This window comes from Cupressus sempervirens, chromosome 2 (genome assembly GCF_028749045.1).
Source record: "Cupressus sempervirens isolate cs-2001-9-10 chromosome 2, ASM2874904v1, whole genome shotgun sequence".
In the NCBI taxonomy this organism is placed as follows: Eukaryota; Viridiplantae; Streptophyta; class Pinopsida; order Cupressales; family Cupressaceae; genus Cupressus; species Cupressus sempervirens.
In genome coordinates this window covers 526,314,734-526,333,181 of record NC_143119.1, presented here as the reverse complement: position 1 = coordinate 526,333,181, position 18,448 = coordinate 526,314,734, and the positions used below count along the sequence as shown (strand labels likewise).

General features: G+C 37.3%; 1 pseudogene across 4 annotated transcripts; it reads right to left on the bottom strand.

Moving 5' to 3' along the window:
* Positions 1 to 269: 269 nt before the first annotated feature.
* On the bottom strand, positions 270 to 2,809 carry LOC149573271 (dynamin-related protein 4C pseudogene; annotated as a pseudogene). 4 transcript variants are annotated; one of them, XR_016360078.1, is made up of 2 exons: positions 627 to 2,809; positions 270 to 554 (listed from the first exon to the last, which is right to left on the bottom strand). The product of XR_016360078.1 is annotated as a dynamin-related protein 4C pseudogene, transcript variant X1 (transcript). The 4 variants fall into 4 exon arrangements; XR_016360079.1 differs by having other exon boundaries at positions 270 to 532; XR_016360081.1 differs by having other exon boundaries at positions 270 to 525.
* Positions 2,810 to 18,448: the final 15,639 nt, after the last annotated feature.

The following is an 18,448-nucleotide window of genomic DNA, read 5'->3' as shown; positions in this document are numbered from 1 at the left end:
TTTTTTGATAATAAAATCAATTTTTGTCCCAATAGAAAAGTATATAATTGTCATTTGTTATAATTTTTAAATAGATAATAGTCATTTGTTAAAAATTTTAAATATATCTAAATTTGGAAACTTTACAAAAACTTATATTATTAAAAAAAAAAATACTTAAATGATCACTATGCATTGAACGAATGCCATAGTATCTTGCCTCCAGCAATTATTTTCAATAATGAGAAGAAAAACCACTGAACACTTTGTACTACTAATAATTCAACATATAACAAAACTTAACCCACTTATAAGATATTAATTCTATTCAAGCTCATTTACAAAAATAAACAAACTGGACATAACATGCTAACAGCTTAAAAAAAACCAAATTCTCCACTTCGAGACCGAAACTGAAAAAGAAGAGCGTGTATCAACTCTCCGGGCGCCCACTGACAATTCTGTGTGTCGCTAAGTAAAACCTCCTCCAGCATTGTGGGAGACCTGGATAAGGAATCACCTATCTTCGCATTCCCTGCAGGCGCCCTATCCGCTGCAATCGTTAACAATGCCGGCTGAATTCAAAGTGTTAAAAAGTGCCACAGGTCAAAATAAAATTAATTGAAAGGGGTAAAAGCCTCCGTCACCTTTAGGCCGCCTCTGCAACCCGATCCATGATGTTGGCGACGGCTGTTTTGGAATCCTTGAGTAGTTGAAGACTGTTGATGAGGCTCTTTCTCTTCGTAGCCACCACTGGACTTTCTTCCATTATCTTTTCCATGGCACCGAAATTGGGGCCACCCACATCTTTCAGAATTTGGGCCTCCAGCTCCCTCCCCGCCAATTTTCTGCATACGAACTGCAGATGCAGAGGAATCCCATCTCCCATCCTCAAAATCACCACTTTCCAATACGCCATCACGCTCATCTGCATTTCGTATGCCTCTTCCACGCGCTCCATCGGCAGCTCCATGATGCCCCCCACATCCACATCCCCAAAATCCTCTATCGTCACCGTCTTGTTTGCTATGTCGTAACCAGAGGTCGAAGCATAACCCCTGCTACAATCCCGGACGAGGTAACGCAGCCTGTCCATGAAGTGGGTCTTGGACTGAATGAGCCTCCCATATGTTTCCATGTACGCAGGGCTCAGGGTGAAGTCTATGCCTTTCTCCATCTCCAACATCTGCTTAACATGTGCGATGCATTCCTGCTTCTTCTCCACCACCAGCCCCTGCACCGCTCGTTGAACGCGTGACCGGAGCTGCGGGTAACAATGGCAGTAGTGCTCTATCACCCGGTTAATCACCGTCTCCAGGTACTGCCAAACGGTCGATGCGAGCTCTAGTCCCCTGTCGGAGACCTCCTCAACCATTTGCTGCAGCAGGTCCAGAAACACAGAGCGGGGCAAGAAATTGGGGAGGCCGACGCCCTTGGCTTCACCCAGCATTTGGGTTTCCTTCGCCAGAAACTTGGTGCTCACCGCGCCGCTCTGGCAGAGCTCTTTGTAGAACTTCTCGAACTTCTCTCGCAGACGGGCGGTGCAGTGCATTTGGGGATCCTCCGGAAACTGCTTAAACTCGCCCAGAATGACGATCTTCTTGAGGGACTCTTTGATCTCGTTCAGCAGCTTCACGAACGCCACGTCGGCCTCCTGCCGGTCGCACAAATGCTGCGGGAGGCTGCTCAGTTCAGATTGGCGCTTAGCCAGCGTCTCGTCGATTTGATTGCAGATTTGGGGGAGGGTTGTGTTGATGGTTGTGGCCTGGATTTGCATGAGCCTCTGCGCCAACATCGGTATTCCCACCATCTCTTTGTCGATCTTCCTGAGCAGCGGGTGGGAGTCGAAGAGCTTCTTTTCCCTCTGCCGGGCTTCCGCGTTGCTTTCGTCGCCAATGCCGTTGCGGACGCAGACGTAGCCGAGGCCAATGTGGACGGCGTTCGTCGTGACTTTCTCCAAAAGTCCGTCGGGCGCCCTGTCGCACTTGGTCACCACTGCCAGAGTTCGCTCACCATTCGGATCCACCTTCTGCGACATTCTGATCGATTCGCACGTCGGAAAATCCACGGTCGCCGCCAAAACGTTGAGAATAATGCTCTCCTTGGGCTTGATGTACTCCATTATCATCTCGCATATCTGCTCGTAGATGTCCCCCGGCTGCCCGTCGACTGGAACCCTCGCGATGCCGGGCAAGTCCACCATTGTCAAATCAGGAGCTCCAACTTTTTTGATGTGGAGAGTGATCGGAGTGTAGCTCACTCCTTTCCCGTCCCCTGCAATTTCTCGAGTTGCAGCCTCGATTTCTGATGTAATGTCCCACTCTTTTATCATCTCCTTTTTGCCACTGTGCTCGATGGAGATTTGGGCTTGAGATTTGTCGCTGCAGCTTTGGAGTCTCATGACGAGGGGAACTCGCGTGCATATGTCCGATCCCCGCGGGAGTTTGATGCCGGCCAGGGACTCCAAGACGCTGGATTTGCCGTGGGACTGGTCGCCCACCACAACAATGCTGGGAAGTTGGATTCCTTCTTTCATGATGTCCAGGTTGCGCAGCTTATCTACCGCATCAAGCAGTGGCCGGATTCGCTGCTTATATGAGATTGCCAAGCTCGAAGCTTCTGCAATTTCATCTGTGTCGTACTCCAGCTGATCAGGATTGGCCATGAGCATCGACATCCTCAGCCTCTCGTCCAAACAGCTTGTCGAGCCCATCTTCAGGAGCAATTATCCTATACAGAATTCCTTTCGCAGGAAGATATGTTAAAGCAGAACAAGAATGGCTTCGACTTATACTAAAATTTGGCGCACAGCATTTGGAACGCAGCGTAGTGCGAGGAAATTTCGACAGAAAGGTGGAGGGCCAAGGGAAAACGAAAGGTGCATGTTTGGGATTACCCAAAAAAGATATTCGATTTTGGGAATACACAAGGGTGTTAAAGATAATGCAATTACTTTTATGCTTATTCCTATCTTCGCCTCGGCTTCCCCTGCTTTTGCGATATTTCGAGGGCATTTCGCAGAGCGGAGCTCTTTTCCATGTTCCTCGTACTATCGCATTAAAACGTCATATCTTGATGTAAATTCCATTTTCTCTCGTTATCGCAAGGAAAGTGTTACCCATGCATCGCTATTGTGAAATTTGGAAGATTTTCTTTTTCGTAAAAACAAATGAATGAAAGAGCAAGGAATAAACACTTTTCTTTATTTTTTTAAATAAAAATATAATTTAACTTCTTTATTTTAATAAATTAAGAATTTTACTTTTACTTTTTAGTAAGTAGAAGGTACCAAATGCTATTATCAAATGAGCAAAGTGGAAGGAATCTACATTTTTATTTTACTTTTACTTTTGGCATGTCAATAAGTTTTAAACATTAAGAAATATTAAATTATTTATAATTAACAAAATGCATCTCAGTGTGTAATATAAGAAGTGTGGTTGTATATAGAGAGTGATTGAATTTATGTGATGAGTGTCTCCAATAAATTTGCATTCCTAATGTGTAAGACTATTTGATCATACATTAAGAAATGCATGCTTTATGCCGATTTTTCTTCTTAACTAAAACTTCACAAGAAAAGACTTTAGTATCACATTCATAACTTGCAAGAATATGACAATTTCACTACATATGGACTAATTAGTATATAGTACGTCAAAAAGGATGTATCATGTGGGTACCTTTAATAAATCTAAGTCCAATGGTAGTAATTTTAATGGAATATAGATTTTTCGTAATCAATATGTATGTCCTCATCTTGCTTTTATAGACATGTATGAATTGTCCTTTGTTTGCTAGAATAGGAATAGGAAAATTGGAATAGGGAATGTATTATCTGTTTGGTACCCCAAATCGGAATAGGGAATAGGCAAACATATTCCAATTTTACCCATAAAATGAGAATATGTCCATTCCAAAATATACTTGCTATTGGAATAGGCCATTCTTATTCCCAATCTGATTTTTTTTTGTAATTTAAAAAAAATTATATATTTTTTAACAATTTTTTAAAAATATATTTTTAATAACATTTTTTTATTATATCTATTTGTTTTTAAAAATGAAATAAATTATATTTCTCATTAACCTTAATGAATAAAATTAAATAAAAATAAATTAAATGTTTTACCATTATTGAAAAAATTAACCAAAACATAATAAATTAAAACAAAAAAAATTAAGGGATTTTTTTTAAAAATACAAAACTTAACTTTATTCCTATTCCATTTTTGTACAACCAAACAATGGATTAACATATTCCCAATCGAATTCCAAGTGAACCAAACAAGATTGGAATTGCCATTTTCTATTCTCATTCCCCATTTTCATTCCCATTCTATTTTTCTATTCTAATTTTTAATTCCTATGCTAGCAAATAAATGGGCCCTAAGGGTCCATTTGGTTGTTGGAATAGGAATAGAAAATTAGGAATACATTTTCTATTTTATGTTCGGTATGTCAATTAGAATAGGGAATAGGAATACATATTCCCATTTTTCCTCTAAAATGAGCTTATGCCCATTGCAAAAATAGTTGCTATTGGAATAACCATTCCTATTCCCAATATGCATTCCTATCCTCCATTCATGTCTTTGGCATCTTCTTATTCTCAAGATAGAAGACATTTAAGGAATCAAAATACAACACATAGGGGTAGTTAATGTGACACTATAATTAACCATTTGTCAAAGTAGAGCTTATGTAGCTACATGAAAATATCAACTTGTGAACAATATTAAATTCTCTAATAACTTCACTTTATAAATGACAGGTTTAAGCTAGAGTTTTAAATGAGTTTGACTATTTTTATTGAATAGTAGTATTGGTCACAACATCGAGTAACTAAATGTTCAGGGTAGCAAGAAAACTAAGCAATGTTAAAAGGATGGTTAAAGCTTGGAACAAGTTTGATTTTGGCCACATTTTATTTGAGAAGGAAGTCCTAACCGACAATCTTTCTGCTATTCAAACCTCTATTCAGGAGGATGGATATGACGAGTTAAACAGGAAGGTTGAGTTGTCTATCCTTTTAGATTTACATAATAGTATTAGTAAAGAGGAGAAGTTTTGGAGACAAAGATCAAGGGTAAACTAGCTCAAAGAGGGAGATCATAATACAAAGTTTTTTCATCTCACAACTCTTAAGCATCATGCAAACAACAGAATCACAAGTTTAAAGAAAGGAAAAGGATTGCTGACCAAGGATGAGGAAATATCAATTGAGGCTATTTCTTTCTTCTCTTTGCTGTTGTCTTGGGATCCTTTGCTTTCCAAAGTGGATCAGGATGACATTGTCTCTTGTATCCCTAAGGTCATCCTTCCTCACCATAATAATCTACTTTGAGCCATTCCTCCCGAGTCGAAAGTTAAAGAAGCTCTCTTCTCTCTACTGGTTGATAAATCCCCTGGCTCTGATGGCTTCCCATCTTTCTTTTTCCATCTATTTTGGCCTGTTTTGATGAAGGATGTGGTGCAGGCTATTCAGGAATTCTTTGGGGCAAGAAGCATTCTTAAGGAGATAAACTCTACTTTTTTAGTTCGCATTCCTATAACTCCTGGAGCCAATTCCTTGGACAAGTTTAGACCTATTAGTCTTTACAATTCTTTCTGCAAGATCATTTCGAAGGTTCTTACTTCCAAGTTGCTCAAACTCCTCCCTCTAATTATTTCTCATCAGCAAACTGCTTTTGTCCTGGGCAAACAAATTTTAAACTCCATAATGATGGTGCATGAAGTGATTCACTCTATGGAAGCTAGAAAAAGGGAAGGGATGTTACTTAAACTGGACCTTTCTAAAGCCTATGACAGGGTCGATTGGTCTTTCCTAGATAGGGTGCTGAAGGCTTTTGGGTTTGATGACAAATCTTGTAAGCTGATTTCTCAGTTGGTGTCTACTACCTCTCTTGTAGTTTTAGTTAATGGATCCCCCTCTTATTTTTCAAACCTTCCCATGGCCTTCGTCAGGGGGATCCTCTTTCACCAATTCTCTTCATTATCTTGGTGGAATGCTTAGGCAGACTTATAGAGAAGAATAAGAAGGCAGGGAGAATCAAATGTTTTAAACCTTCTTCTAAAAGTGCCCCTTTTTCGCATCAACAATTTCTTGATGATACCATAATGGAAGGGAAGGCTTTTGTTAAAGAGGCTAAGGCTATGAAGGACATCTTGGATATCTATTCTAGAGGGTTAGGGCAGCTCACCAACTAGGATAAGAGCTCTGTTTTCTTTATCAACACCCCTAAGGACAGACATAAGAAAATGTCCAAAATTCTGGGATGCAGTGTGGGGAAGCTTCCCTCTACCTATCTTGGGCTTCCTTTGGGCACGAACCCTCCTGATTCTTTTTGGAATGACACTATGGATAGATTTAATAAGAAGCTAGTTGGTTGGAAAGGGGCCTCTCTTAGCCAAGCTGGAAAATGCCAACTGGTGAAATCCACCCTTCAGAACTTTCCTGTCTATGCTTTGAGCCTCTTTGTGATCCCTGTCAAATTTGCTGAGAGAATGGAAAATATTTAGAGGGACTTCTTATGGACGGGGGCTGAAAAGAATAAAAGATATCCTCTTGTTGCTTGGGAGAAAGTTTGCCTCCCTAAGAAATATGGGGGTCTGGGCATCAGGAAGCTAACTCACCTCAACAAGGCTCTACTGGCAAAGCAAATATGGCATATCTTCAGCAGCACAGGGGAATGGAGAGACATTATGGAAAATAAGTATATTAAGAGACCCTCTAAATAGTTTACCCTCTTCAACAAAGATATCCCAAGAGGGTCCACTATTTGGAATGGTTTTTTAAAAGCCAGGGATCTGGCTAATTCTAGAGTATCTTGGAAACTGGGAAATGGGGAGGACATCCAGTTCTGGTCTGATAGCTAGCTCATTCAGAGCCCCCTTATGAACAACCCCAGCTATGAGGTCTGGATGAATGACTGCATCAACCTTTTTGGGAAGAAAGTTAGTAACTATAGGAATGACCAGGGATGGATAGACATCATCTCTAAAGATCTTATCCCTATTATGATTATGCTTAATTCTATGGCCCTAAATAACAACAAGGATGAGTTGGTCTAGGGAGATAATGCCAATGGGTAATATACTGCTGCCTCTGGGTACTCGGTCCTTTGGAGATTAAAAGAGATTCCTCCTTGGTCAAGGGCTTGGATTCTTGGCCTCATTCCAAAAATTAATATGTTCTACTAGTTGTCTCTTCAGGACAAAATCCTTACCCAGGATAACCTCATTAAAAGAGGTCATATTATGCCTAGCAAATGTGTGTTATGTAAAGATCAGACGGAGATTGGTAATCATTTTTTCATTCATTTTTCTTTCTCCAGGGAGGTTTGGGTCTTCCTCACCCAAGACCTGGGCTTTAGCTGGTGTGTGCCTTCCAACTTCCTAGACCTCTTTTGTCAATGGAAATGTATGTTCAATAGGTCTCATCTTTAGGAATTAAGCAACTGAATTCTACCTCATTTCTGTTGGAGCATCTGGAAGGAGAGAAATAACAGAATCTTTGGAGATAAAGAGGAGCTGGCTAAAGTGATAGGAAAGAAAAAATTTGCTAACATTAAGGAAAACTATTCAGTAAGGAAAGGTGGAGATATTGAATTAGGTGGCAGAAATAAGAAGAAGGCAAAAGACAAAAAGATGAAAAGACAGGAAGCTAAATGGCTTCTCCCATCGAAAGGTTGGCATAAAGCCAACTTCAATGGAGTGTCCAAAGGTAATCCTGGCTCTTTGGGAAGTGGAGGCATAATAAGGAATGAAAATGGAGATGGTATTGTGGCTTTTCCCCTCCTGCTGGGTTATCAAACCAACCATTTTGCAGAAGCAAATGCTACATGTAATGTTGTCAAACTGGCTTTTGAAATTGGAGTTACTAATCTTTGGCTTGAAGGGGATTTGAACAACATTATTAAATGCATTAATGGCAACTCTCAGACATCATGGTCGATTGTGAATCTAATTGATGAGACGCATGAGACACTTGCCAAATTTAGTAGAGTCCATGTCACTCATATTTTTTGGGAAGCTAACCTAGTTGTTGACAAGTTTGCAATTATAGGGGTCGGCGCAAGCAAAATTATGACATGGCAACCCAGAAATACTTTGCTGACGGATGTTAAAAGCTTGATTGATCTGGACAAGATCCAAGGATGTACGGAGAGGATCAACACACAATTATGAGTATGAATGGATCAAAGGGAAAGGGTACTTCCCAAAAAGTTAGCATGGGAAATTCTAATTGTTGTAATTTACTACAGACTAGTCGACACACTTTGTGGGTTGTTTATTACATTTTCAATAGAAGTGACATAAGGGCTAATTCTTTCTGCATTATGCTTACTCACAAAGGTTCCAATCTATTGTAGTGTGAGGTGCATATGAGAATTGAGGGTGTGCAGAGTGCAGACATAGTTGGCGAAAGGTGTAGAAAAGAGCTAGTGGGTGAAACTGAGAAATGGAAGAGCAGGGATAAAGTATGGGAATAGATGGATCTAGGTGGGATTACCAGATACATAACGAAATTGCATGGCTTTGATCAGGAGGTGACCAATAGTATGATTGGTTCATGGAAGGATGGCAGAGTGAAGGTGAATGGGGTTTCTTTCATGATCATTGAGGAGGTTATTTCAACCATTACTGGAATCTCGATTGAGGGTTTAAAGTTTTTTAGGGACAAGAAACTCTCGGTTAATGCTGCGCAAGATTTTGTAAAGGCCGAGAAGGAACTGAAAGACCTGAAGAAGATTGACATGCATTATGTTCCTGATACCATGAAGAAACTATGGAGGTATGTTCTAAGAGCTATTATAGAGTATATTACTTTGGACCCTAGGTTTGATAGGGCTCATACCCACCACTTTATTCTTTTGAATTATTTTCGACATAACCGTAAAATTTATTTTCCTTTTTACTTGTTAACTTCTTTGAGCAAGGTGGTGGTTAGCTTCAAAAAGAAACCTACTGATAACCCCGCATTGCATGAGGGGCTCCTGTTGCTTATTTATGACCATTTTAAGGCCCAGTCTATTAGCAAGGCTCCCCCTCAAACTGAGAATGTGACCTCTGGAAGCTCCAGCTTCTCTTCAGACTCAGATGACATTCAAAGCTTTAGCTCTAACGATGACGTGATTTCTTTCCCTGATAAGAAAGCCACCCAATAGGTCAAAAACTTGCCTTCCTCCATCACCCCTAGCAGAAAAAGTCCTAGGGATTATAGGCAAAAGCATCCTATGAAGGATGGGAAGGACGATAGTGATGAGGAGGATGTGGAGACAAAAGAGGAGGAAATGGAGATGCAGGAGGAAAATAAGGATGATCGTGGAGAGAAGAAACACAAGAGAGAGGATCTAGAGGATGAGATAAAGCAGCAAGAACGAGATATGTCTTCACTGCCTCTTTTACCTATCCATATTCATGCACAACTTAAGGAACAAAATTTGGATTTTGAGACAGAGGGTGGGGAGGTGCAGGTAAATAACAGGAGGAAAGCTTGGAAAAGCTTCAGAGTCAGGACCTCAAAAATGGGCATTTTTAGAGAGGCCATGATCCCGCAGGTCCTCGTGGATAACCAAGAAAAGATGAGGCTTGAAGATCTCATAGACTCAACAATTATGGAAATTTTAGACAAAGCAAGGGAAATTGGGTTAAATCTCCTGAATAATGCCTGCAATAGCATGATTGATAACTTTAGATCAATCAAGTGGCTTTTCCATGAGTTGGAGGAGGTCAAAGAGCAGGTGGGTCATATGGAGTATAACAGGAATGGAGCAGACTCTGATAATAAAGAAGGCAATTGGGAGAGGCTTAGTCTGGCAAAGAGAAGGATTAACAACCTCAAAATCTACAATCATAAGCTCTCAAATCAGATGATTTCGATGCTTAGCTCCATTAACAACAACATCATATCCTTAACTTGGATCAAAGACAGAGCAATGAAGGATGATGAGGATGGAAAAGACAAAGATGAAGCCAGAATGGGGGTCGACACTGCTATGGACAACATCAACAATGATCAGGACTAGGAGGATTAAAGGGCGCACCAACATGAGGCTGAGGAGAACAAGATGGCCTATGAGGTAGCTCAAGTAATGCAAGACCTGGAGAGAAAGAATGAGGACTAATCCTCTGCCTATTCTTTTGTTTCTTCCTATGCCTTTTTTTGGCTTTTTGTAAGGGCTTTTTCCAGGGTCGTTTCTTGTGGTTTTTGTTCTTGGTCTTTTCTATGTTTTTAGTCTGTTGGTTGGGCCTTGTGCTTATTATTAGCCTTTGAATTGGTACTTTTTTGGCTGGGCATTTCATGCTTATTATCAGCCTTGTTTATGTTTTAACTCTTGGGTTTTAGGGTCCCTATAAAACCTATTTATCTAATCAAAAACATCAAGTAACTAAAATTGAGATTGTAGCTACTTATTAATGTGTTCTTAAATACAATTTTTGGTTCTTTTGGAGTAAGTGCACCAAGTTGTGGTGCAAAAATAGGGGTATAAGTGGTAACTTTTTTTCTTTTCTTTATGAAATCAACAATTTTTGATCTTTGACAATAATTTGAAGATAGTTTCGCTCAAAATTTTAAGATATGATAGAAAAAAAAGTAGTAGTCCTTGTAAGAATTTGGTATAGCTCTAATACCATGTAAGAATTTGCCTGAGGCAAGAATGAAATGCCAAGATCTAGAAGTTCAAGAGATAGCACAAGAGAGATAAGATATGATCAAATGAGAATAGATATCAGATGATTTGATATCAGATAATTGGATGAATACATCATAGAAGAGCCTTGTATATAAAGACAACTGATATGACTAGGAGTCAACAAAGAGATAAGCATACCAACTAAGCACATGTCCACCAAGAGTGGATTTTCCTCCATTGTGTATGAATGTTTGTGCAACAATGAGAGGAAAAGAATGTAAAGGTGTATCTCATAAAGAGATGTAGTAGACAATATGTGCTCAATTGGAGTGAAAACTATTGTGTTGTCAACATAAAAACTCATATCAATATGCAAACTCCTAGGTGTCTACATGACAACTAATGTGAGGCCTCACCCCATCCCATCATAGCATAGATATTTTATTTCCATTTTGTTACCTAGGACTGGATATCTTGACATATATATTGATACTTGATGGATAGTAAATTTTGCTACTTAACCAATGATATTTACCTTGTGATTTTCCACTATGATATGTATTAGGACATAATTGGCATAGTCGATGAATTAATAGATATTTATTTAGTACTTCATTATTATGTTAGAAATGGATTTTAATGTGATTCTAATTCTTAACGTAATCTTGTTAAGGAAGTTACTAATGTATAGTTTTTGAAGGCTAATGATTAAACATTACATGTAAATGATAGAAATAGGGAGTTAATTATGAAATATGTTATATGCGAATTGTAGGGTAATGAAATTATCATGTATGTTTATTTTCATATGTGATATATATATATATATATATATATATATATATATATATATATATATATATATATATATATATATATATATGGCTTTTCATTGGACTATTGATGCTTGAATTTAGTGTGTAGGAAAGGAACCATGGAAATATAATGGGGAAACAAGGTACAACCACATGTTAAAATGATACTGCCAAGGTGAACCTTTATAAGATTTGTAAACCTCGTTGTGATGTGTTTATTTTGTAAATGTGAGATGTATGTGTGTAGTATGTATTTCATGTGTAGATTTTGAATGTGTCATGTGTGATGTATAGTGAATTTTGTGTGTGTCACTTGACACTTGTACTCGTTATGTGAAAATGACATGTTCTTTGATGATGGATCATGTGGCCACCTTATCCTGATTTAAATACCTTAATTGAGAAATTTGATTTATTGCCTTAAATTAGTAAAGAGAACAAGGTTACCGCCATAGGAAATTTGAAATTTGAACTTACCTAGCATTGTGAGGGCCATAAAGTAGCTCTAAGGTGAATTTGTGATAAAAATAAACCCTACCCATGTTAATACTTTAAGTTAGGGGGCTAATAGTGAACACTAGGGGTGCCTAGAAGACCTAGGAGACCCCCCAAAAGAATGCATATTATATTGAATCTGAAAATGAGAGTGATATATAGAGGCATGGCCAAATTAGAAACTCACTTGGCCACTTTCTATCTTTAGATACAATTAGGGTTTGGAGGAAGAGGATAAGGAGCTCTACTACAACTTTTCATTTTCCATTGCTTGGAGTGAGGTTGGTATCCATGATCCACGGTGTTCTTTATTTGCAAGTAGAGTTGACATGGTGCTCTTCATTCCATAGTAAATTTGGTGTATTGTAGATGTGGCTATGAAAAGGGATCTTTTTGTTTGAGTATTGCATGTGAGAAGTTTATTTTATTTCGTCTCCGAATTTTTTTTGTTTCATGTTGTGTGTTTGTGTAATGGGTGTGAAGCATCACTCACCCTTGGGAGGGAAGAGATGCTTGGGTGAAGGGGTTAGTTGTGCTCACTTATGTAATTGAGGAACTCTCCCATGTGTGGAGATGATTTTTATGTGTTCAATGGAATATGGACTTCTTGTTTACTTGCATTTTGGGAGGTATAAGGAGGTGTGTGAAGATGGAAGCCATTATAAGCCTCAAAAGGGCTGATAATAAGAATATGTGCATATTTTTGAATCATAGTTTGGAAATCCTCCTCATGGAGAGAGCCCACCTTCACCCTATAACTTGATTTAATTGTTGAATCTTTGTGCAAGCCTTGGGTTGGGTTGTCTTGTAATGTATTGTGTAGTGCTTTTCTATATTGTTGTGATCATGCATGTTATGTGAATGTGTAGTGTGCAACCATCCATGCCTTGTTTCCCCAAGCTCGGGGGTGACCTCCTTGATGCCTAGGATGGGAGGCGAGCCTCCATGGTTCCCATTTCTTGTCTCTATATTGCAAGTTATTCTTGAAGATATTGGAAACTTGGAGTTTCATGTAACCCTTCCATGGCATAGGATAAGAAGAAACTATTATATTGTATTGAGTAGAGAGAAAATCCACCTTGTTAAGTGTTTATATTTGTAATTGAAAAAGTGTTGTTTGTTCCATTTCACTTGTCAAGAGAGAATATGATTCATCTATGTATTATGGAATAGGTATTTCCATTGTGTGTAATATGATATATTGGTTCACCACCTTATGTTCAAGTTGATAGGTGTGTAGTATGGAAGAAATGGAAGGACTTTAATAATGAATTTCATTGAGTTGTTATTATCTTCGTCTAGTTTCATTCTCTTAGGCAGGATTACATTGAAGAAAAAGAATTAGAGTCAAGAATAGGAGATTATACTTCTGTTATTCTTATTTCCTATAATTTCATTTGAATATAGATGTAATTGTGCTCAATTTGATTCATATTGCATGTGGATTTTTACTTCAAATTCATAGGGAATTCATAGTCATGAAGGAGATATCAATAATAAAATTGAGTATATGATGTTCATAAAATTATATGCAAAGATTTCATTGTGCCTCCTAAATTAGTATCTTGCAATTTTAATCTTGATAGTGATGGTATAGTTATTATGTAATAACCAGTAGAAAGCATTATATAGAATAAGCATTAGAATACAAAATCTAATGTTCAATATATAAAAGCTCAATCATAAAACAATCATAAGTAAATTGTGTAAGAACAAAGTAATTAGGCAACTTGAAAAAAAGAAGTGCTTGTAGATGCATATTTAGTCTTTGGAAAATGTATGGTATTACAAAAAAGTCTCTATATATGTATGTATGTATGTATGTATGTATGTAAATCCCCGTGGAGGAGGTGACCAGGAATTTTAATACTTGTTAGGAGTGGTTATAAGAAAAAATTTAATATAAATAAAGTGGGAGGGAGAAAGGTTATCCCATCCCACTATGTCTTGGTGGCCATTTTCTAGGTGGGTGGGCATTAAATGCAAGGGAGGGGGACACCATGTTTCCCATGCCACCCTCCTCTCCTCTTTCCCAAATGGGAAGGGAGAGATAAAGGGTGGGTGGGCGGCAGTTAGGACAAGGGGTAGTTAGGAAAAGTATTTAAGAGGGGGCTTAGGGTTTAGGTCGCCTAGGAGATAATGGGGTAGATAGGGTAGGATAGAATGATGATAGTTTTCTTTTTTAAATATATTAAAGGGAGTAAGATTAGCATAGTTTAGAGATTTGTATATATATATATTTTATTATAGTGTTATATATATAGTAAATATATATTTTATTTGTATATATATATATATGTATATAGTAAAGGGTGTGAATTTTGCATAGTCTAGGTACTAATATATTTTGGAAGTGTAATATGTATATATATTTATTTTAGATTATTTGTTAAGGGTAGCATAGGTAAGATAGGTAAATAGGAAATTTAACTTCAAATTTGTTTATGTTAGTTAAATATTTGCCTTGTTATTATTATTAGCCATGATAGTTTACTTGATAATTAATTGAACATTATTTACAAATATAGTAATTTTAGTTTAGTATTAAATAATGTAAACAATTAAAAAAAGATGTATAGTAAGAATAGAAGGCACAGGTGATTTTTAAAATATTAATTGAATAATAATAATAAATATTAATATAAAGATAAACCTAATATTAATAGAAATAAAATGATTAATTGATAAAACACCTTCTTGTTGCAATCCTTAGAACTTTTACCACTACATTAATACAAATTTAGATCTCACTTGTACATCAAAGTGTCTCTTATTGGGTGTAGAAGATTAAGGGCTCATAACCATAACTTCTAAATGTAGTTTTGCCTTTAGTAACTAGCAACTAGGTGACCTCCTCATAGTGAGCTTGAAATCTAGATCCTGAGTAGAGAAAACTTCATTCCATCTTCTAACATCATCACCTCCAATTTTAAGGATGGGTTATGTATCTTACCTTCAGTTTGTACTTTTCAAAAAAAAAAAAAAAATTAGCTGTGTTTTTGTCTTGTTAAATTTTGGGCATGACAACTAATATGAATATGCACTGACCTAAGTATACTTAAGTAAACTGTAAATAGTAAATAATTATTTACACCGACACCCCACACCCCCCCTTAAGTGCAACTTAGAGAAATGTAATTAAGCTCACAAAAGCTATATAATAATGCAAGATGGATCTCAACTACTAGGCCATGTTAGGTACCCATGTACAAGATGCAAGTGTAAAAAAATATGCAATGCAATCTCTCATAAATCAGAGAAAGAGGGAAAACCACATGGGAAAAACCCCCCTCCAAACAAAGAGATAAGTAAAATAAAATAAAATGAGAGAGAAGAAGACCTCATGTGAGGAAAATATCCCTCCCATAAGAGAGAAGAAGTGGAAGATAGACCAAGTAACCTCCCCTCAATGTAGAATGTCCACCTGTGGTAGATGTGCAAGGCTCAATGTAGAGACTCCTCCATGAGTGTAGAATAACATTCCTCCCCTTAGGATGAAACATAACTAGAAGTGTACCAATGAAGCCTCTCCCATATGTAGGAAAAAACCTCAAAATGTATGAAATCTCTAAAACCTGCTCCAGTGTCCCCATGTCAATATTGAGAGGTGTCTTCTCCAAATCATGTGTATTATGCCACTCTACTAACAAAACACTCAACCTCCTCACCACAAGACAACTCCAAAAGTAAGGGAAAATTATCCAAGAAAGAGTTTCTTACTTGTGCATATTGCAAGAAGAATGGACATACAGAACATCATTGTTATAAGAAGGAGATAGATGAACTCAAGAATATTCTTAAGAAGAATCAAATTGGTCTACCATCAAGAATGACTACATCATTCTCTTATTTGCATTTAGATTTTAATAAAGGAAAGGATCACATGAGCAAAGGTCAAGCCTTAGTAGCTACTTCAAGTCAAGATTTAGGGAGATGGCTTCTAGATTCAGGGGCTTCTCATCATATGACATCTTCATAGTCTATGTTTTCATCATTTGATCCTTGTCATAATCCACCTATTTTGATGGGCAATCATACCTACATGAATGTGATTGGGAAAGTAACTATTGATAAGGGGGAGGGATACTTCAAAGATGTGTTGTGTGTACCTCACCTAAGTCATAATATTCTTTCCATCTATTAGCTCACTCATAGAGATAGAGGAAGGATTGTAGAATGCACACTTGATTCAGTTTTTATCAAAGACTTGGAGACTAGAGAGATCATTGTTACAAGGGTAGTTGATCACGCATTTAGGCTATACTACTTCTCAAATTTTTCTCATGATGATGATCTTAGTGATTTCTCAACAGATTCTTCAAAAAAAAATTGATCACACTTCTACTGTTGATTTAGACTTTCAGGAGAACTTTGGCTACTTATACTTAGGTGTTCTCACATATGATCAAGTTCTTGAGCCTTCCTCCTCCTACTAATATTTCATCTACTATTTTTCTTGATGATAATTGCATTCTTATAGCCATGGATTCAAGTGATTTAGTGCAATAGGATATTCGTTGTCTTCTAGACTTAGTTCCATGGGATGACTACTTGACTGACATTTCTAGTTTGTTTGTGGAGTCCTACATTGCAAATTTTGGAGACACTATTGATGACATTCAACTTCTCTTTGGTGAAGATGATCCTTCTTCAGTTGTTGCAAGGGAAAAATCTAACCCTCATCTTTATTCTCTATTTGATCAGTCTTTTGAGGTTAACATGATGGTAGATCCTTTGATACAATAGTTGGAGGATGTCACTTTCTCTTCAAAGGAGACACTTGAGTCTTTGATACATGTTCTACATTCATCTTCAGTTGAGCTTGATTTGTCTTTTTCATCTAGTATCTATTCTCATTTGATCATATCTTATCTCTCTTGTGCTATCTCTTGAGCTTCTAGATCTTGGCATTTCATTCTTGCCTTAGGAAAATTCTTACATGGTATCAGAGGTATAGCAAATTCTTGAATGGTATCAGAACCTTGTATATAAAGGAAACTAATATGAATAGGATTCAACAAAGAGATAAGCATACCGACTAAGCACATTTCCACCAAGAGTGTATTATACTCCATTGTGCATGAATGTACATGCAATAATGAGAGGATACGAATGTAAAGGTGTATCTCATAAAGAGATGTAGTAGACAACATGTGCTCAATTGGAGTGAAAACTACTGTGTTTTCAATATAACAACTCATATGAATATGCAAACTCCTAGGTGTCTACATGACAACTAATATGAATATGAATTAACCTAAGTAAACTTAAGTAAAGTGTAAATAGTAAATACTTATTTACACCAACAGTCCTTTGAATCTCGATCAACTAGCATATCTTCAACTTTAAGTTTCCACAACTCAAAGTTTTGTGCCATTAAAATTTTCAATGTCCCCTCTTCCTGACATACCAAAAATCTCAAATTTTTAGATAAATTTTGCAAACTCACACTACAAACTATTTGGCACAAAAAACCAAACCTTACCCAACAAGGATAACACAACTAGCTAGGCTCTGATACCACTTCTTAGGAAAGAAATGGTGTAGAAATAAATTTTGAATGCCAAATGATAGGGAAATAAGGAACAACAAATTTTAGAGATGCACGATTATATAAGATAGTAAAAATATTAAAAACAAGACACAAAGAAAACAATATTTAATGTGGCAAACCCTTCTGGAATAAACCCACCACCCGAAACCCTAAGCAAACTTTTGTATTATAGTAAACGAGATTTACATACAACACTTTGGATTTTTCACAAGCTTATATTTCCTTACAATCAACTTGATAGTCATTATATGAATTCTTCATGAATCTTGTAGCCATTTATGCACACTACATTTTGTAGTAGAATTCAGTAAAGAAATTGTTATAGGAAAAATGATCTCTACCAAACCAACCATCAGTCACTATGATGCAGACACCTTTGGCAATGCGGAAGGCTCTAGCGATGTGTACAACTCCATTAACATAGATTCCTTCAATCACACATACGACTCCAACAACATAGATGACTTTGGCAACATAGACGTCTCTGGCAATGTGTATGACTCTAATGATGAGGATTACTACAACAATGTGTACAACTTTGACAACATAGATGACTTCGGTGATGCAAATGACTCGAGTCACTCAGGCACCACACTCTTTTTACCTTTTTCTTTAGAGATCAAAATTACCATCAGTTCCATATGGTCCACTCACCATATGCCTTAGAGAAAATACATCGTACACTAACTCAGCTCCACCACATGTTACGATGGATGCACCATATGGTGAGGTTGATCATCACCATATGGTGTTACTTGGTTACTTTAACAAAATTTTCATAAAGAAAAAAGTATTGTAGAAATTATCTTTCATCCAAGTAAATGCTCTTTCATAGAGTGAAAGATCAATGTGGCTTGAAGAATTTTGAAAGAAGTCAGTCATGATCATCACCATTACCATTAGGTCTCTTGAAATTGTCTTGGCTCTCTGCAAAAATGACATGTGTCAAACATCTTTGTTAGGTG